A 21,382-nucleotide genomic window follows, 5' to 3' on the forward strand; every position below is an offset into this window, starting at 1 on the left:
CCTCTGGAAGGTTGTTCCGTTGCCAGAACCCCTTAGCTGAGAATGTTTTGTTCCTGGGCTTCTGCATGGCCCCAGCGGAGTCCAGCTCTTATGGTATTTGCACAGATTAAAATCTGGGGCTTGATCTGTTCATTGCTTTGAATTATTGACTGTGAGGTGCTCAGACACTGTGATGAGGAGGGCCATGTGAGTCCCTAAGTTGTGCACAGCACAGAGACTACGGCTCGGGTCAAGTTCTGCTCTCGGTGACATTGGTGTGGAAGATAATGGAATCAGGTTGGAGGGATCGAGGAAGTGATGGGGAGGGAAGGTGTGGATGTGATTATCGGCCCATTTAGTTCGGGGAGGCTATTTTTTGTACCATTTGCAGATTATGGGGTTTTTAAAATTTTGTCTATGGGTTATTTTAAATCCTTGGTTTCAGAGTAGCAGCCGTGTTAGTCTGTATTCGCAAAAAGAACAGGAGGACTTGTGGCACCTTAGAGACTAACAAATTTATTTGAGCATACGCTTTCGTGAGCTACAGCTCACTTCATCGGATGCATTCAGAAAGCTCATGCTCAAATAAATTTGTTAGTCTCTAAGGTGCCACAAGTACTCCTGTTCTTTTTTTAAATCCTTGGCTTCTTCTGTGTGTCCAAACTGCTTTTATCCATCTTTGCTTCCTGCTGAATTCAGCGGCTCTACTCCTGGCTTACGCTGGTGTAAATGAGAGTGAAATCAGACCGGAAGTGAGGAGGCCAGCCACACAAACGGGGCCCGTTAAGGCTGCTTTGCCCTGTTGGCCCCTAGAATATCCGGCATAAATCTTCCAAAATTCTAAACACTATGAAGGCAAGTTCAGCCCACAATGTCTGTCACTGGATCCTTAGATTCCTTCCTTCGTTGTTCACCTGTCATGGGTCACCCACCTTGAGTGAAATCCTGGCCTCAGTGAAAACAATGGGAGTTTTGAAGTCAACAGGACCAGGATTTCATTGCTTAGGAAGAGTTTGTGTATGTTTAAGAGCTATTGTATTGATAGCTCTGGACAGAATAAAAGGGTGAACCAATAAAATGGGTGGTCTGCCTAACAGGACCAAAGGTGGGCCTGGCTGACCTCAAACCAAAGGAGATGACACTCTGAGCATGATAACAATGTTAGCCCTATTTTCCATGCCCAGGACAGGACCCAGACTGTGCCCAACTTTACCTGTTGAGACAGAAACTACCTGGTTCTTGGGCTAACTTAGAAGAGTCATTGACTGCAGGAATGTTAAAGTCCCCAAGGACTTTCAGCCTGGACACAAAGGGGCCACTGTTCCCCAGGGACTACAAGATGGAGAGGAACTCCATTGGCACAACCAACGTATTGGAGGCACGTGAGGACAATCTGTACATCACTATTGCTGTGTCTTCCATAGGCAACGTGCAAAAGGATGCACTCAGAATAATTAGACTCTTGAAAAATTGGAGCCAAAAGACATAGGAGTCAGTGCTTTTAGAAAAACACACTGACGTCCTTTTGATACATTTTTTAGCATTTCTGGAGTGATTTGATGAGTCTGAAGCAGTGCAGCATTTTGGATTCAGGTCTAGTTTTCTTTAACTTAGAATTAGCAAACTGAAGTCACAGCAAAACCTTAAAATAATCTCTGCTGTATCACATGGGCTAATGTTATTGCTTTACAGCAAGATGTGCCATGGCTTTCCCTTCGTAAATTCCAGTGGAAAATGAAAGGCAGGCGTTCAGCTCCCAGGTGTTCCAACTAGTGAAATCTGGATATGTAGAAGAGTTGATGGGTTTTAAGAAGGATGTGGGAAATTTGTCCAACAAGTTTTCATCACGACAAAAGGAACCAAATGCATTATTTAATGATCATACAAAGTAGGTGAAGACGCAGCAATGCAGGACTATTGGGACACGATGGAACACCGGACTCGACTCACTGCTGCTCCATTCCACATTTCCAGTGGCTCAAAATGGAGAATCTGATCCACAGTGCTTAAAAAAAAAAAGGGGGGGGGCAGTTCCTCAGCTGGTGCAAATCAGCACAGCTTCACTGACATCAATTTACGCCAGCTGAGGAGCTGTGCCCATCTGAACGGTTTTGCATAAGGAAAACACACATCCAAACCAATGTCCAATTTAAGACTATCTTGTGCCCTCCTCACTTGCCTTCCACTGTGCAATGAGAGTTTAAAATTAAAAGAGAGGACTCTGCTGAAAGGATGCTGGAGAGAGTAAAAATGCCCTTGTTCTGCTGAATGAGCAGGGAATATGTTTCTGCTGGATTGATTTTTGTGCTCCCTACATTGAAACATGAGATTCCTGCCAAGATTTGAATGAGGACTTTCACGTGAATTAAAATATTTAATCTGTTGGTTTAAATAATAAAACAGGGTCTGTATCAGTGGGCTAAATGTTTAAATAAGCTGAGCTGGTTTTATTTTTCAAATGTCTGTGGCATCCATCACCATAATCTATAACATTTGGGTTCTTTATGCTAATTTAAAAGCAACACACGCACATGCTCACCATATGGGTAGATCAATGAACTGTTGTAGCTAAGGGAGTGTTATTGTCTGTCTCCATGATTCGTTGCATGGCCATGACAAAATTTGTCTAACAAAGTTTGACTGCACACTGTGCTCTGAGGGCCAACAGACAGCTACCTTTGGGTTCTGTGGGCAGCGGCTGGTGAGTAGACTAGGTTTCATGAGTCCTTTTGAACTGTGGAAGTGGCCCATTTACTCACAGGGATGGCTTAGTAGTCTCTGACTAATGTCACACAAGTTCTCCAACAGTCCATAGGTTCTGTGTTGTTGCTTAATGTCATCTTCTCAGTGGTGGCAGATGACAGAACAAGAAGCAATGGTCTCAAGATGTAGTGGGGACGGTCTAGGTTGGATATTAGGAAACACTATTTCACTAGGAGTGTGGTGAAACACTGGAATGGGTTATCTAGGGAGATGGTGGAATTTTCATCCTTAAAGGTTTTTGGCTTGACAAAGCCTTAGCTGGGATGATTTAGTTGGTGGTGGCCTTGCTCAAAGCAGGGGATTGGACTAGATGACCTCCTGAGGTCTCTTCCAACCCTAATATTCTATGATCCTATCCAAACTTCTTTGTTCTCCAGCTCTAGCCTGGAAATCTTTGAAGAACTGCTTCTCTCGTGAGACTTCTAGCGCTAGATGTTGTTGGTACAGCTGGAAATGCCATAAGATCAGCTTTGCTCAGATCTTAGTATTTCTGTACCCTCAGCTGGTACCAGAAAGTTGCAAAACAAACCTCACTAAAAAATTGGCATTTCCAACCCTTGCAGGTGCCTTTTGAATGATTTCTCCATCCTATCCAGCATTCACAATATCTCCTACTTTAATATAATGAATTTATTATAAGAGAAAGATGTTTCTTTTCTATATAAAAACAGCAGTGTTCCTTTTTGGAAATTAGTTTTGCTGTTTTGCCATTTTGTCTGTAATAAGCAGCTGAATTTTAACTGCATCAGAAAAATGATCTAGTTCTTCCCAAGAGACTACCTGTAACAGGTGTGCACTGTGAGAGCCAAATATTTGCCAGCAAACCCATCTGACATATGCTAAAGTGAGCAGAAAAATGCATCTCCAAAATAAGCTCTCTGTTAGCCATTAGCTAATGATTCTTCAGGGAGGGGTCTGGGATTTGTATAATTACCTGTTAAAATAAAAAAAGACCCAAAAATGAGTGCTTTAGATTCTTATGCCAGTAAGAGTATGGTAGACTGCCTGGTCTGGGGAGGCGTCATTGCTCTGGTCAAAGGAAGGGTTCAGATGGTAGCTTGACATCCCCATGTTAGCATGTTTTCACATCAGAGCCTTCTCATTGGCTCACAGCCTCAACACTCTTGTCCACCATCACAAGGGGATGGACTTGAGTGGAATGGTCAAGTGAACAGGTGGCTGAAAATTTTCAGTCAACTAGTTTTCGTGCCAACAAATGGGGTTTCATTGATAAGGAAAATTTTAATGGGAAAAATGGCACTTCTCGATTTTTTTTTTCAGTGGGAATTTTTTAATTGAAATTCAAACTTCAGTTTTTGAAAACCAAAAAAAAAAAAAAGAAAATCAATATTTGGGATTTTTTCCCTTTTCTCTCCTTTTTTGGCCCTCTGAACGAACTGTGGGCAGGTTCCAGAGTTGCAGAACCACAATATTTTGTTTTCCTTTTGCTGCTCCGTAACTTTATCTGCGTTGGAGAAGTTCAAGAGGGTGGAAAAAGTGAAGAACCTACCTTACCCTGGCCTTCATTCATTTTACTGAACTTGGGGCCAAAAGTAGAGGGGAGGGAAAAATCTAGTAACTAAAACTCAAGCCCCAAAATAGGTTAGTTTTCAAAAATCAAAATGAAAATTTTAAATGAAAAATGTTGTAATAAAATTCCTCCTCCTATTTTTTCCCAGTGGAAAAGAATGGGGTTTTGTGATACCTCTAGACAAGTGGGTAGGGGAGGCTAAAGAGAGGACCTGGAGCACTGAGCCAGGAAGGGAGAGTTAGTGAATCACCAGTGAGGTGCATTCTGGGAGGGATCAGCTTTGACATCCAGGGTTTCCAGGCAATGGGAAAGCACATAGCAGCCCTTGGTGTACAGGACCGTTAGAGCTTGTTGTTAAAGGGGAACGTCAGGGGGAAGTGGTTTGGGGAAGAATGTCAGCCTTGACTGCAATGCCTCTTGCTCTTCTTGTGCTTCGTATCTGTGAAACATTGTTGGGTATCCTCCTTTAAGATACAGCGAATAGCGCATCAAGACTGGCCCTCTTCTTCTGAGTCCTTTCTCTTGCAGTCTCACAGATCTCGTGGTGAGAGCCATCCCCACTGCAGATCTTGCCTCCTGTATGTAGGGGGGATGCTGTGTTAACCTTTCTAGAATAGCCCAAAGCTATGCAACTGTTTCCCGGCACCTGCTCTTTAGAGTAGCCTTTTTCTATAGCTCCTCTATGTACCATCAACCCTCTATCCCTTCACAAAGCCCATCTTCAGTGCAGCTTACCACGGAACTTCCCTCTCCCTGAATGGGCCAGGTCCTCAGCTGGCGTAAAGCCGTACAGTTCCTCATTGTGCTGCAGCCGTGCCGATTTACTGGCCAAAGGTCTTTAATGTATTCGGAGTACAATGTCTTTGCGCCACTGACTGTGTTGTCTTGTCCGACAATTGTGTAAACCTATTCAAAATAAAGTCACGCTGTATATCGAATGGTGTCTTGCAACTAGATGTGTTTGAGCCTTACTGGGGGCCACTTTAGTTTATGGACTGACGTACTAAATGGCAATTCGGTAGCTAAGGCACATGCAGGAACCCTTTAGTTTGCTGATCATTAATGTAAATCTTACAGGCCTCTTCCCATCACTGAATCTCTGCAGGCTAGCACGGACTATTCAAGATACTCACGAAACTGAAAATGATCAGCAGGTGTTAGCCGTGGACTGAATTGCAGCTCTGTTGAGGAGGATGGCAGTTGCTTTTTTTGCTGCCCCTCACCCATCTGTGCCAGCACCATGCACAATCACTGTCTCTGAGCACAGGGACTGTTCACTCCGGGTACCCTATGGGTCTATGCCACGCTAAATGGAGGAGTTAGAAGAAGGGTCGGGCCCCCAAACCTCTCCACACCACATAGCCAAGCTGGCTGGCTGTAGGGGGAGACATGACTACACCATCCCACTTGCTAGTGCAGTATGCAAGCAGCCTGGGGCAAGGGGTGGATCTGTGCCACTCCAGGGCAGGTTTGCACTTTCCTGGTGCATGATGAATATCTGGCATCTAAAAATGAGAATATATATTTTTTTGTCTATGGTGGACACAATGCAACCATTACACTATCGCTGTAAGAATTAACAAAAAAATAGCGTTCTTGGACTTCTGGGTTGTCACCATGTTGCACATCACTTCAGAGGAGACAACTGCTCTGGAAGTATAGGTCTGTTGCTTGAATGAAAGGAGTTTGACTTGGTGTTAACTTAAGGGCTGTGACACACAGTAGAGCAGTTCTGAATCCATCTAGTAGAAGGCAGCGGTAGACGTGCACTAATCAGTTCTTTACACTTGCAAAACCAATGTTAAAAATAAAGCCGGCTTCTCCCTGTGTGGCTGAATGCTCTGTTTCCGGAATGCTTCAGGAAAATTGTGTGCTCTGTGGTTTGGTTGAATGGCAGCCACATTTCCATAGGAGAGCACTTCAATCTCCCTGGACACTCAATAACAGCCTTAAAAGTGGCCATTCTTCAACAAAAAAAACTTCAAAACCAGACTTCAACAAGACACTGCAGAACTGGGATTAATTTGCAAACTTGACACCATCAAATTAGGCCTGAATAAAGACTGGGAGTGGCTGGGTCAATACAAAAAGTAAATTTCCCTCTGTTGACACCTTCTCGTCAACTGTTGGGAATGGGCCACATCCACCCTCGTTAGCACTAAAAAAAGTAATTATCCCTCTGTTGACATTTGCCCCTTCTTGTCAATTGTTGGGAATAGGCTACATCCACCCTGTTTGATTTGGCCTTGTTACACTGACACCCCCCGCCCCCCAGGGTGCTGTAATATATATACTTGTGGGAGAGGAAGATGGCTCTGCAGAGGAACTGTGTTCTCCCACCACCACTTTGAGTAGGTGGGTAAAAGGTGCGGAGCCTCGGCTCTACCTTCCCCAACACACTGGGCCAGCATGTCAGTCATATGTTGTGCCAGGCAGAAACCCCCTCCTCAGAGCAGCAGGAAGATTTTACCCACAAGTCCGTCTCCTTCCCAGACTGCTCCACAGGCAGCATGAATAGTTAACTCAGCATCCAGCCTAACACTCTTTGACTGATGTTACATCAGAGAAGATTTCTTACTGAATTGTGTGACCTGCAACATACCCTAAAATCGAGTCCTATGTTGTTATAAAAGTATCTTTGTTTGGGTCAAGCCTGTAGTCCTTGGGTCTGAAACTAAAAATGGCTTTGAGCTAGAATCTCCTCTTGTGTGACTTGCTTGCCCCAAGAGCCCAGTATTCCCTTAAAGAAATCTGTGGTTGGCAAATTTAAAATACCAGATCTAGGGCTGAGTAAAATGCTGAGTTTCTCTTATTTGGATTCTGACCATCTACCATCTCATTTCTTGCACTCAGTGGAAATGGAGTGTTGTCTTTGGACTAGTGTTCAGTGTTGAATGAACATGAAATGTGTTCGTTTTTATTTACTGTATATCTAGAAATGAAGTCTCTTTTGGTTACTACACGGGACAGCTTCCTGAGTTACCTCTAGGAACGTGTATCAGTGGTGATGATGATGCTCTATTAAGAACGCAATGAAAATGTCAATTTGTCTTTTTAAACTATTTATCAGAATGTTCTTTAATAGTGTAAACTGAGATCCAGTCATCCAAAGACAATTGCATTTCTAGAAAGATTTGCTTCAACAGGGCAGCAGTATTGCTGTGTTCCTATTATCTGAAAAGATATATTGTCAGCAAATGACTGGCTGTCCATAAAATGAATTTAGCATTTAAAGATACATCTACATGCAGAGTGGGTAAAGGTGTATAACTTTTTTGTGGTGAATAAAAATATGTTACAAATTGAGAATTCTGAACAGCCAGTTACTACTTGGAGGTGATGCTCAGTGACTAGTCTCGTCAGTGTCCAGTCAAATTCTCCCTGCTCAGTCTGAGCAGGTCTCTAATGTAAACCGTGCAGTACAACATATCCAACTATAGTAAATAATCGTACCTAGAGAAATCATCCACAGAAATCTTTTTCATAGACATGACAGACTTCACCCCACAACACCCAGACTTGATTTCAGATCTTTATTTTTGATCTGATCACGTTGGAGGGGTAGCCAGTTCACGAAGTATGGATAATCCAGACTTTGAAGATGGCTTGATTGCTGTAAATCTTTGCCATGATTCTACTTCAGTGTGCCTGCAGCCATGTCACCTTGGGCTGAATGCCCTTCAGAACCCCCATCAGCTAGCGTGACTCAGGCCTGATCAGTTCTTGCAATAGACCTCCAAGGGGCGACTTCAATACATGGCATTGGTCTTTCAGCAGGTGCCACTTTTCCCTCTGAGTTCTTGTTGAACCAGTGCCCCAGGATGGTGTTAAATGTGATGTGTACAGGAGTGATCGATACATGAGAGAGGTGTGTGGATATCTAGACAACCTCCTAGCATTAATTAATGTTTTATGTAAATAGTTAATAGAGGGCAGTCAAGAACATGTAGCAGTCCTGCCCAATGTCCCCTCTAATTTTTGACAGGCTGTGTGTGCAAAAAATTTCTTCTGTGCAAATGTTTGTGCATGCAGTGTTTTGCCGTGTGCGTGGGGTTTAGGATCTGTGTGTATGCGCACACTTGCACAGCGTAGAGGGAGCAGTGGTCCTACCCCTTGCTGCTGTTTCCCTGGGCTTTTCCTACCTAATCCTCTCAGGCTTCCTTTCCCCACAACTCCTCTGGGGTTGATCCTTCTTCCAGGGCTAATTTCCTCTTGGGTTGACACCTCCCCTTCTCTCTGCTCCCACAGATTGACTGCAAAGGCTCTTCCTGGAGCCCCTTTCTGCTAAAAACTTCTTGACTTTATAATCCAGCCTACTCCTGCTCAGCTGGGCTTCTTGTTCACTTAGGCTTGGCTCTCCCTCCAGGTGCAGTCCGGTACTCTAACTGGTCCCTCAGGCCCATATTAACCCTTCAGGCCCTGTGTGCGGGTGTGATGGGGTTAATGGAGGCCACATGGGCCAATTAACTTTGTAGATTCAAGGCTGAGAAGAAGCCCTAGTTAGAGGAACAGGCTCACTTGTACAGAAACAGGTGGGGCCTATATAAAGCCAGGTAGATGGCAACAGGCAGAGGCTGCTGGGAAAGGCTGCAGGAAGGCAGGGAAGAGGGAGGAAGGTTTGAGCTGGTACATCCCCGTGACAGGAGAAGAAACAAAAGTGTAGGTAGCAGGCCAAGGAAGGACCAGTGAAGGCTGAGAGATGAAAACCTAGAACTGCTGGGTTGAGGGTCCCTGGACTGGAACCCAGAGTAGAGGTTGGGGCCAGGTCCCCCTACCAGCCACTGAGGGCATGGAAGTGAATGGGAGGACTGCCTAAGACTGGTGATGGACTGTACCCCAGGAGGGGGAACACTGAGTGACCTAGCTGGAGGGCTAAGTCACGAAGGAGACGCTGAGGATCCTGGAGCAAGAGAAGCTGCAGACCAGAGCTGGAGTGACGGCATGCAAACTGTGGAGAGGGGTGTCGGCCTCGAGAGCTAATCCCCGGAGTGATCAGAAGGTGGCGCAAGCCCAGCAGTGAGTGGAACACCCTGTACATACCCCATCACAACCTCTCACTGGGGTACCTGGGGCATCAAACATCCAGAGCAGCGAATACGTTTGGTGCATGCAATGCACCCCCTGTGCCAATTAATTGCAAGGTCTGTGCACCCCCAAAGACCCATGTAAGCCCCTCATATGCCTAGGCCTTGTGCCGATCCAATACATAAGGTTGGATTTAACTCTCTGTGGTCTCTAGTATCTTCAACAAAGACTTTCTTTTACTTAGACTATAAACTCCTCTAGGCAAGAAGCGTGTGTGTGTGTGGTTTGCCGAGCACAGTGGAGCAGAGGCCACTCTGCAATACCAGAATACAAATAATTAGGTTTACCGTATGCAGCCTTTTTAAATCTGTGACTCCATCTCTCTTCCTGAAGTCATCATAGAATGGCCCTTTGCTATGGCACTTGTTCTGTTCCATGATGTACCCTGTCTGATAACTCGGGACTAAAGGGCTTGTCTACACAGACGAACAATGCACACTCCAGGGCTGTGATTTGTAAGTGCTCTACCATGGTTTGCACTAATTGGTCTGTGTAGACCCTGTTGGTGTTCGCTAAAAGTTTCCTAGCGCTCTTTAATGTAGCCCTGTTTGAAACAGAGCTATGTTAAAGTGCCCTGGCTGGGTCCCAGGGATCAATTAGTGTGCTTAAAAATCACACCTTTGTGACTGCAGATCCGTGTAGACGTGCCCTAAGAATGTTCAGCCCATCAAACAATTTGCCCCTTGGTAATGTCATTTTTCTTTCAAATCCTTCCGAAGCCCAGTGTTGCTACTGTACTACAATGACGTGTCAGCTGGACTTACTTCAAAACTTGTTCTTGGTAGAGGCAGCGTATTAGTTCTAATCAGGTGTCTGACCATAACGACAGTCCCTGTCATGGGCCGGACAGCCGTCCTGTGGTACAGGTTGTCATCAACACTGTTAACCACAAGGCGGTAGCACTCCTAAAATTCAGCCTCAGCTTCACAGGTAAGTGTTTTTCCCAGTTAGTTTCGGTGTATTGGAACCCCGGGCTGGGACAAAGGCAAAATGATTGTTGTTTTGCCTAAAAGGAAAAAAAATTAATCTCTCCAGAACTTTAATTTTCCTCAGCATATTGTGACATATTTTATGATGTCTTCTGCAGCCTGAAGTCCGTAATGTCCTGTAAGCCTAAAACATTCTGTTCAGTCTCTAAATCTGAAAACTCATTTGCTGAATATGCAGGATAGAAACACACTTCTAAAGATTGTTAAGTAAAGAGAGAGAGTCTGATTCTCCATTGCCCAGCACCTTGGCAAGGCACTAAAGCCACTGTGCAGTGGGTGCCCGGTGCTACCATTCTACCGCCATAGCATTTTACATCCCCTTTGCACGGGGGTCAATGACAATAAAAGGCGCGAGTGACGCCAACGTCCATCATACAGGATGGAGTCAATGATAAAATAATCATTGGTAGGTTTAACGTGCGTCTCCTTTGCCTGTTTTCTGTCTCTCCTTGAAGCTTGTGGAGGAAGCAGAAGCATTTATGTGTTGCATGCAGAACTCAGGAATTTTTCCAGACAAGTGCATGGAAAGACTCCTTGGCATCACTTGAAACCCATAAAGGAAAAGGGGAGCCTGCAGAGACTGTACCTCCAGCTGTGTGATGGAAGGTGTCTGGGAAGGGTTTTCCTATCTATGTTACTGAGATGGGGCCCTCCAGGAATGTGTTTGGGTTGTGGGATGTGTGTTTAGTACTTCAGACTTGTGCTAGTTGGCAACACAGGTTGCCATTAGACTGGGCCATGCCTTTTCTTTTGCATTGAACATTGGTTTGGGGAAGATATCATGAATGCTACAAGGTGCCCTCCATGATATCTCTAAATGCTGCCTGTTGAAGGCATTCTTTTGGGAACTGATTAACATTCACTATGTGTATAAACCATGCCCAGGCCCTCAGATGCTTGGCAAAGGGCACATGATCAATAAATACAGATAATACAGAGCAAATGAATTAGCACTATTAATATGGACTAATCTTCAGTGTGTTGATTTTCTGAAAGGCCACATGAACATTACCGTTTGAAATAGAAGAGGTAAAAATGCTTCCTTTAGAAGCAATCAGTAGCTGGGTTCCAGCTGCAGCAAATACAAAAGCCTTTATCAGATACTATCCCAAACCATATTGTAGAGTCTCTTGAGTCTGTGTCATGGCAACTAAGCCAAAAGGTGTTGACGTTTGGCCCAAAAGTAACATTGTCAGCGGTGATTGCCTTATACAGAGGTGACTTGCATGCTGGTGGTTTATCGTTCTTTTCTTCAGTGTTCGTTGTAACCCGTTCAAGGATTGAAGAAAAACGAATGAGCCCATGGATCATATAGTTATAGTTTATGATTTGCCTTTGTGCACCATGCATGTTCTGTAGACAACATGAATCTTCATCGTAGATTCACTGACTGCAAAAAGCTATAATTTACAGGCCTTGCACGGCTAAAAGCTTAACTCCTTGGTGTGACTATTTACTACTTAGCTAGATATCTGTGAATTATGCTTTTGATGCTACAAGCTGACACTTCTCTCTTCTCTTGACGCTGCAGATGCCAGTTTCAATGCTGCACTGCCCACAGCCATTCGGAGCTTGTACTTCTTGTATAATATGAAATCAAGTGTATTAAACATTTTGCTTTAAAAAGTTGTTTGAATTTCAGAACTATGGGGTGGGTTTTTTTTAGCTGCAGTGGTTTGAGGCCAGGCGACATACGAGCTTTGTAAATTAAGTTATTGTGGGCATTACAGTTTTGCTATAGCCCAGCTGTATTGTGTGTCTCCCCAGCATGGAAAGAAAGGAATGAGCCACCATGTGCTACCATTCCTCTTGCCTATGTGTCCCTCTGTCTTAAGTACTTATGTAGCTCTCATTACCTGAGCACTTCACAATCTTCAATGTATTTATCCTCTCCCCTGTGAACTAGGGCAGTGTTGTTGTACCCATTTTATAGATGGAGAACTGAGGCAGAGTCAGTCTAAGTGACATGCCCACAGTCACACAGATTGTGAAGGGGCAGGGACCAGACCATCCTTCCTCTCATGGAGGTCTTCTGGTTCAGGATCCACATGAGACAGGGGCATATGAGAGCCTCGGTTAGTGGGGAACCCATCGCCTCCCAGCTATCAACACAAGTTCATTCTGGGCCATGGAGGTGATGCTGTGGAGTTGGGTATGAGGCCTCTGATTTGGAGACACTGAAATCACCAGATCCTGTTTAATGAGTTTTAGCCAACAAAACTGTCTCAGGCCCTGACAGCCATGTTGTCACGGGTATTAATGCAGCATAAAGGTTGAAACATCGGCTGTCAAAAGTGAGAGTTGCTCCCTCCAGCTTAGTACAGCCACTTTGCTCAGCCTCCCTACGCTCTTTATCATAGAATCATAGACTATCAGGGTTGTAAGGGACCTCGGGAGGTCATCTAGTCCAACCCCCTGCTCAAAGCAGGACCAACCAACAATGGCCAACCAACAATCGTACATTAAAGTTTACATTTAGGGGAAAAACAGGCTACGAATATGGACGTAAAAACTTCTGGGCATGTGTCTCCAGCCTGTTATATTGACACCAACATTTATGGCTTTCAGGAGCTTATAAACTCCACAGATGATCTAATATATAATTTCCCCCAACTGCGATCCCTCAGCAATACTACATCTGGGCTTATTCAGGCAGGTTTCCACCCGATGATTGTTAATTCCTCCATTTTGTTTCCAATGATAAAGTCTCTCCAATCTGGTCGTTCTTTCCCTGGGGAAGTTCAGCAGCTCCCTGCCCTATTAGCTGAAATAGGCGATGCTGTGATGTAGAGGTTTCAACTCTGAAACCTGTACAAATACCAACAAGGTTTGTCCTTAGTTACCCAAAGGCCAAAAAATCTGTTGCACAAAATGTCATCCTGGTACCAAAGACTTTTACAATAATTTCTATAGCAGGTAACATTTTTTTTTGAGAAATGGGAGCGGTAGATTCCACAGTGACTATGTGCTTGATCGCTAGGGATAAACCAGATGAGGGGGACTCCACTGAACCACATCAGAATCTAAAGGCTCTGAAACGAGGCTGACGGCAAATGAATTTCTGATTGTTTTTGCTGCAAACTTTAGCTGTGCTTAATGACAGGAGGTCAGTGGAGTCTACAGTGTATCTTTCTCTGGCTCAGGGCCCTTTTCACAATGCGTAAGCTGCAACACTGCATGCTGACAGGAGGAACAGGATTGATTTGAAATGTGTGATGGCCATCATTAGTGGCTTGTCGCAGTTTTCTTAATTAGATATCTCCAAACGGGGAGAATAGTGTGCTAATGCACAGTGAAAAGTCGAAAGTATCAATGATTCTAAAATGTCAGTGACTGAATGCCAGACTGCAATGTAAAGGTTATCTGCCTCTTAGATGAGTAATGGAGCTTCACCTGCGACATTCACAGGGGTACCCTGTTATGTTTGTCTCCTGTAAGAACACCCTGGAGAGATGATTTAACTTTCCTCAACTTTTTATTAACTCAGCCAAATTACAGGAGCCTTTATTCAGCACTCAGGCAGCTGTCCAAAAGCACAACTGCAGAGCTCAGTCTCTGTCTCTGCTAGGAGCCTTGCAGTGCTGATAGCTCTCAGAGAGGAAGCTTATTTTCACACAGGCGGTAAGTAGTTGCTCTTATAAGATACATTTGCCAGCTGTTTCCAGATGGGGGGATCTAAGCTATGTCTACACGACAGCTTATGTTGCCTAGGGGTGTGAATAAACCATACGCGCTATGTCGGTGGGAGAGCTTCTCCCTCCGACATAGCTACCGGCGCTCACGGAAGGGGTTTTATTATGCCAATGGGAGAGCTCTCTCCCATTGGCATGAAGCAGGGATCGGCAACCTTTGGCATATGGCCCGCCAGGGTAAGCCCCCGGCGGGCTGGGCCAGTTTGTTTACATGCCATGTCTGCAGGTTCAGCCAATCGCGGCTCCCACTGGCCGCAGTTCGCTGCTCCAGGCCAATGGGGGCTGCAGGAAGTAGCGTGGGCCAAGGGATGTGCTGGCTGCCACTTTCCCAGACGCGCTACAGTGCACAACACTTCTAGTGTAGACGAGCCCTAAGGAACCACAGTTGTTTCCTATTCCAAGGTCTGCAAACCTTGGCAGCATCGCTGTGTCAGTCAGAAGTGTGGAAAACCCACACCCCCTAGCCGACAGAGCTATGTTGGCAAAGCCCGCAGTGCTTCCGTCAGCTTAGTTATTGTAGTTAATAAGAGGGAGGTGGTGTTATGACACCCTCAGAAAGTCTCCTGTTGGCATACACGGCCTCAGTACTAGGGCGCTCTGCTGATATGGCTGCATCGGCAGAGCCTGTGTAGTGCAGACTAGCCATAAGTGTGTGGGGAAACTGAGGCAACTCAGATATCAAAAACTACTTAGAGTTTTGCAGTTTCCAGTCATTAACTTTACCATGGTATTGCCAGTAGTCCCTGGACTCAGGATAGGCAGTAATGTCCTGATCTTGCTCCCATTGAAGACCGTGGTAAAGCTTCCATTGACTTCACTGGTGCAGAGCTGGGGCCCCATTGGGTAACGTTCATTACTTGAAGATGGCACATATACAGATTGTAGTAGTGATCACTACTATCAGCAGAACTCCATCCAAAGCACAAAAGACCCTGAAAAGCCTCACTCCGCCCCTCCAAAAGAGAGATGGAAACCAGTTAAGGGGAGAAGGTGGCTTGGGGACCTGCATCTGGAATATCTGCCTGTCCCCGCACATTCTGTCACTGGTTTGGTGCAGCATCACTGCATGCTGGGATAGATAAGTACACACCGTCAGGCTTGTAACTTCTAATCAGTAAACCTGTTCCTTTTATTACATTAATGCCGTGTCGGCAAGTATGAATTAAATGGTCCCCATAACCTGAGACACAACAACCCCCCCCCTGACATTCTGAAATACCAAGTGAGCTGTAGATCAGCTCATATTGTATCTGACCTGACAAACAGCCACAAGGAGCTCCTTGAAGCATCAGCCATGGCTCCAACTCCCTTGGTTCACTGTTACCCATTGAGCCACAAAACTGGAAAAGAAGAGTGGGGAGCAGGGGGAATGGGCTGCTCATCTTTTCACAGTAATAAGTTACATTCGCTCATGTAGTTCTGTGGTCCCTGTCCCACAGCGGATGAGGAAAAGGTTGAGGCTTATTCTGCTAGCATCCAGTTTATTCTTTCCTGGGCCTGGAGTACATGTCAGTTGCAAGGATGCTATTTCATCCTGAAGTCTTATTGCATTTATAGAGTCCCCCCTGTACTAACACCTGTAGGCCTGGCTTGACATCAGTAACTTGCCTCATTGCTTAGTGGGCAGAACTGGGAAGGTGAATGGAAGGTTAAGTTGTAAACAGCAGCTTGACAAACAGTACGCTGGAGTCAGGATGCCTGGGCTAGCTAAGATAAGCAGCAACACCTTGATGCTTGGGCCTATGAACAAGATAAACCTGGAATGTAAAGATCAGGTTCGGGGTGAACAGCACATGGACCGAGCATGCTGTCCAGGGATTGGTTCCTGCAAAGTAACCAAGCCAAGCCAAAAATGTGTGGTGTACATGTCTATAAAGGAAGAGGTGGTCTTGATTTTGGATGTGCAGTACGGCCTATACCCACCCCCTTCGCTTGAGTCTGATCAACTCAGCATAGCTTTGCTGTATTCCAAATAAAGGAATCTGATTGACAAAATCCAAAGTCAAACTTAAGTGTTTTGGATCCCAGAGAACTGGATGAAGTGTTCTCCCAAAACTGGACAAGGTGTTCTGGATAAGCTGAATGGAAATGGTCTCGGAGGGAATCCCAACAGCATCATTGCTCTGTAACTCTGGTTCACTATTCATTATAATACATGCCTTGCAGTATAGATGCTCCAAAACAACTAAATGTATATTTCAGGTCACAGATCACATTCTGAGTTGTTAATGCATCCAAAATATATTAAAATGTTTGTGATAAACCAGGTTGATAGGGAGTTGACAACAGCTGGAATAATGTAGGATTTCTTTTTATTATGGGGGAATTTTGGAGGGGGTGGGTTTTTTCCTAGTGGTTAAGACAGGACTAGGCATTGGTACTTGATCTACCAAACTGGTGGTTTCACATCTCAAGAGTTCATGCAAACATTTCCTTTGCTTTCTAACCACAGGGGTTCACAAACTCCTGGCCACTAGTTTCAGGGGAAGCTGAACCCAAAATCTCTAAGCAAACTACCATGTCCCACCTAGTTTTACATCAAAACTGTGACCGTAGAATAATTTCATTGCAAAACCAACCAACACCTGGCCTTTCACAATGACAGTCCCAGAACTCACTGAGACAGCTTCCTGTGGGCAATCCTGGGGAGCACGTCATCTGAAGGAGGAGGGACTCTAGTTCCTACTACTCCCACAGAAGGATGGTGCAGTAGCGAGGCCAACAGTCCGTGACCTGGGAAACCCAGGTTCAATTCCCTGCCGTATCAGACTTCCAGTGTGACCCTGGGACACACAAAGATATTTAAGCTACAATAGGAATGGCCATAGTGGGTCAGACCAAAGGTCCATCTAGCCCTGTATCTTGTCTTCCAACAATGGCCAATGCCAGGTGTCCCAGAGGGAATTAACAGAACAGGTAATCATCCAGTGATCCATTCCCAGCTTCTGGCAAACAGAGGATAGGGACACCATTCCTGCCCATCCTGGCTAATAGCCATTGATGGACCTATCCTCCATGAATTTATCTAGTCTTGGCCTTCCCAACATTCTCTGGCAAGGAGTTCCACAGGTTGACTGTGCGTTGTGTGGAAAAAATACTTCCTTTTGTTTGTTTTAAACCTGCTGCCTATTAATTTCCTTTGGTAGCCCTTAGTTCTTGTGCTAGGAGGAGTAAATAACACCAGTCATGATTTCATAGACCTCTGTCATAGCCCCCCTTAGTTGTCTCTTTTCCAAGCTGAAAGCTTTGACGTTCGATTTATTAGCAGGAAAGTTCAGATCTTTGTGGAGCTGGGCCTTGGTCTCTCTGGGCCTCTATATCACTAAAATAGATAACTGGGTAGTGCTATCTCACGGCGGCGTTCTGACGGTCATGAGGTACTCTCAGTCTATGACAATGGTGACTACAGAAGTACCTTAGATGGCTAGGTGGCAGGCTGTGCCGTCCCAAAGGATGTGCCATTTCTGCACTGTCCCTCTGTGCACCAGAACACGAGGCACAGAGTTTTCTTGAATTTGCTTTGAGGTGATGCATCTCTCCCAATGCACGGTTTACCACGATCGTTTTTTACCGAGTTCCTCCCCCAACTCTGGTCCTTCAAGTGCAACGCAGAGTGAAAGGGAAATAAAAATCTGTGTGCTGGTTCTGTGGTGACTAGAATAAAGGCAGCTCTGAATGAGTTGTCTCCTTGTCATTGGAGAAGAGTCAAACTATCTCCTAAAATCATTGAGCCAGTCTGTCCGTACTTGTCTAGTTCCCAGGTATCTATTCTGGATCAAATCCTTGCCTGTCCACACTGAAGCAGTAATCTGTTCTGAAAAGAATGAGAGTTCTGCCTATAAACTACAGCTCTCATTTGGCTGTTGTCATGTCCCTGAAAGTAACTTGTCTGCTGTTGATTTTCTTTGTCCCTGTAGGACTGCATGAGGCAGTGTGATTAATACTGGAACGCAAAGCATTTTTAGATTGAATGTCGGCTCTCAAACTAGACAACAGGTACTTATCTGTGCATTACAGGATGAATTATTTTTGCACTAACACCTGGTAAAGTTATGCAGCAGTTTTCACCAGATAGCAAAGCTGGATCAATTCTTCATGAAAATAACTCTGTTCAGACTTCACTTTTATGGACCCGGGACAAAAAGAGCAGCAGCGGTTTGAACATGACACGTTAACATAATCCCAGCAAAGTTTGAAACAAAACCTGTGACAGCCCCCATGGTGCAGTGTCTGTATTTGAGGAAAGAGGTTGTTGGCTTTTGAACAAGGGGACGGATTTGGGCAGTTCAGAGCTGAAACATTTCTGTTGGGCGGCCCAGTGCTTCAGGAAGGCTTCTTGTGCTCAAGAATCACAAAATACAGTAGACAGAATGGGCCTCATTCTAACCTCACACATGGTTTCACATTAGTGCAATCCCACCAATATCAGGACAAACTCACAAGTGTGTCTAAACTGTTCTTTTATAGCATAAGCACAGACTATTGCCAAAGTAACTTGAAAATAGTACCAGCCACATGGGGAGTTTTTGCCAACCCCCAAAGAAACAACATCCATAACTCATCCCTAGCCGTGTAGGCACATGGCACAGAATGTCCCCTCCCCATTCCTTGTGATACGGTGATCCTTCATTGTATATGTAAACACCTCCTGCCCACAGAAGACCTGCCTCCCAGACCTCCCTTGCTCCCATCCTGACTCACCTGGCTATTGGTTTTACCAGTAAGCAAAATAAAATCAATTAAATCATCCCTCTGCTACCAGCCACACCAAGGCAAGCCATAGTTCTCTTCCAGTGGAACCAAGGAGGCTGTTGTTTAACTCAGTGGCTGGCTGTTAACCTCTTGCTAGTTGGCTACTCAGTGATTCGCTCATCTAACCAGCTGCTACTTCTTTCCCTTTCCCCAGCCACCCATCCATGTCTGCCATCTTAGCCCACCTTGCTTTTAGCATTTGCGCCTTCTCATTTCCCTTCCACACCAGTCCCTGGTTCTTCACCATTATGTTTTTTTATTGAGTTGCCCACCCCTTCTCTCTCTTTCCCCCACACCTCTGGCGCTTAGGTCTCTGCTCTTCATCTCTCCTTGGTTTCTAACCCTTTCACTTTCCTGGCTCATTTTCTGCCACCCAGTCTCTTCTCTGCCATCGTCAGTTTTAGTACAGCTAATTCTTTTTCTTGACTTCTTTATTTGTCCCATGGTTCTTTTTATGGTGCAATTAATCTCTTTGTGGTTCTGTCTGACTTCAAATTCTTCAATTTCATTGCGTCTTCTAGCCATTCAGGTGACAAATCCAAACAGCATCCTGGAAAGATGGATAGACTGTGTGAAGGAACTTTTCGATTATCCTGAAAAATTGGAAGAGAATGAAAATCACCACATATTACACTTTGGGAACTAGAAAGAGTGCTAAAAAGTACAAAGTGAGGTAAAGCAGCTGGGCAGGATGGTATTGTGGCTGAAATACTACAATCCCTGAATAAAGATCAAACTTAAATGCACTTTTATGCTCAAGATTTGGCTCTGACTGTGCATTTGGAGTAGCTAAAGACATTCCATGTCTGCTTGTAAGAAGGTCCAGTTTTCTGACCCATATAGCAATGCAGGTAGTTCGCAAATTTGATAAATCCAAACTCATCTCAGCACAAAATGTTTTTACGTCCATGAACTTCATACAGGAGGCAACGAGACTTATCTCATTTGTTGCAACTCTTTGAACTTTGCTTGCAGCCTAGATAGATGAACTCATCTACGCTCTTGCTCCCCACCGGTATTTTGACCTCACCTGCACCAGAGGTTCCGGTGGCTGTGATGAGGTGTGCTCCCCGCACTGGCCCTGAAAGAGCTAAGTAGGCTGCAAACAGGGGGAGCTTTAGGCTGAAGGCAGCTGATTAGAGAGAAGCTCACCTGTGAGGGACAGACAGGGCTTCTACAAAAGCCAGGAAATTGGAAGCAGAGGAGGGGGCAGGAGGAAGTCTGCAGTCATGCCCTGGGAGAAGGGAGGAGTGTTTGGAGGGCTACAGAGATGAGTCGCCTAAAGTAACTCTCTGGAGGAGGAAATTAAGAGACTGGCAAACCCAGAGGACTGCCTGAGACTGCTGAAGAGCAGGAACCTTAATACACGCTCCCCTGGAAGGGGAAACCACAGCAGTGACTGGACAGAGGGTTGAGTCACAAAGAGGACACTGGTTCCTGGAATGAGAGAGGGGCTGCAGAGAAGAAACTGGTGGGGGCTGACCCTAGGGGAGGGCATTGATCTGCCGAGCTATTTGCCAGAACGATCAGGAGGAGGTGCCAAACCTTCAGTGAGTGGACCCCATCACAGTGGCCCAGCTCTGAGGTTCTAGACCATGGTCTTCTGCCGGGAGATGTTCAACCCCATAGTCCAGGAAGGCAGGGATGAAATTCTCTTGCTTCCCTAGAAGCAAGTCGGTGTTGTCTTGGTTGGTGAACACTTCTTCTTGACAAATCTTGATTCCAACATGTGGAGCAGCAAGTCCTAATACTCAGTCGATAACCTGACAGAAAGATGCAAGCCTGCATCTTTGCCACGCCCCCGAGGTTGTGTAGACACGTGGAGAAAGCTATGCACCGACGCACACTCTCTTGCTCTGACACGGGTTGGAAAATCCTGCCTGAGACGTAGCAGAACATCCGGAACACCAACTCCTTCCATTAATTCTTATGGAAGTGCTGGCTTCACGAAAGGTTTGCTAACGGAAATCCACATGACAGGGATTGCATAGTACCGGGGTGCTCTTGGACATTTTTCACATGGCGTGCACAACTGAATCCCTTTCACTTAGCATGGCACCACTCGCGTTTGCCCCGGCTGTGCCCGAGGGGCTGCCTGACCGAATTGCACTGACTGGTCTTGTGACCCGGCACACAGGGTTACAGTGCCACTCATTTTAGGACCTCTCTCAGATGAGGAGCCTGCCCCTTTGCCCTCCCTTCCCCGCCCCTCTGGACAGCCCTGCTCCTGCCAATGGCACGCATGTAACATGTATGGCTGCAGGTGCCACTAGTGTGGTATGAGCAGCAGCAGATTAAAAACTCCACATCTCAGTCTGCCTAGATCTGACCCGGAGAGACAACCACTTGGATGAGCGGGTTGGTAAGTCCTCATTCCCACTGAGCCCTTATCCATTCTGATACCTCACACTGCCAAAGGATGTGAACCCCAAAGCGATTGCCAGCTAGTACTGGTATTTTGGGAAATTGCTCATGCCTACTCTTGTTCTAATCTGGATTCACATACCCTCTTTGTACCACGTGGATTCGCATGAGCATCACTTCGTATTGTGGACTTTTCATCGGCCTGTTACTGAGACCCACAACTCTGC

The sequence above is a fragment of the Lepidochelys kempii genome, chromosome 7, assembly GCF_965140265.1.
Source record: "Lepidochelys kempii isolate rLepKem1 chromosome 7, rLepKem1.hap2, whole genome shotgun sequence".
NCBI classification, from domain to species: Eukaryota; Metazoa; Chordata; order Testudines; family Cheloniidae; genus Lepidochelys; species Lepidochelys kempii.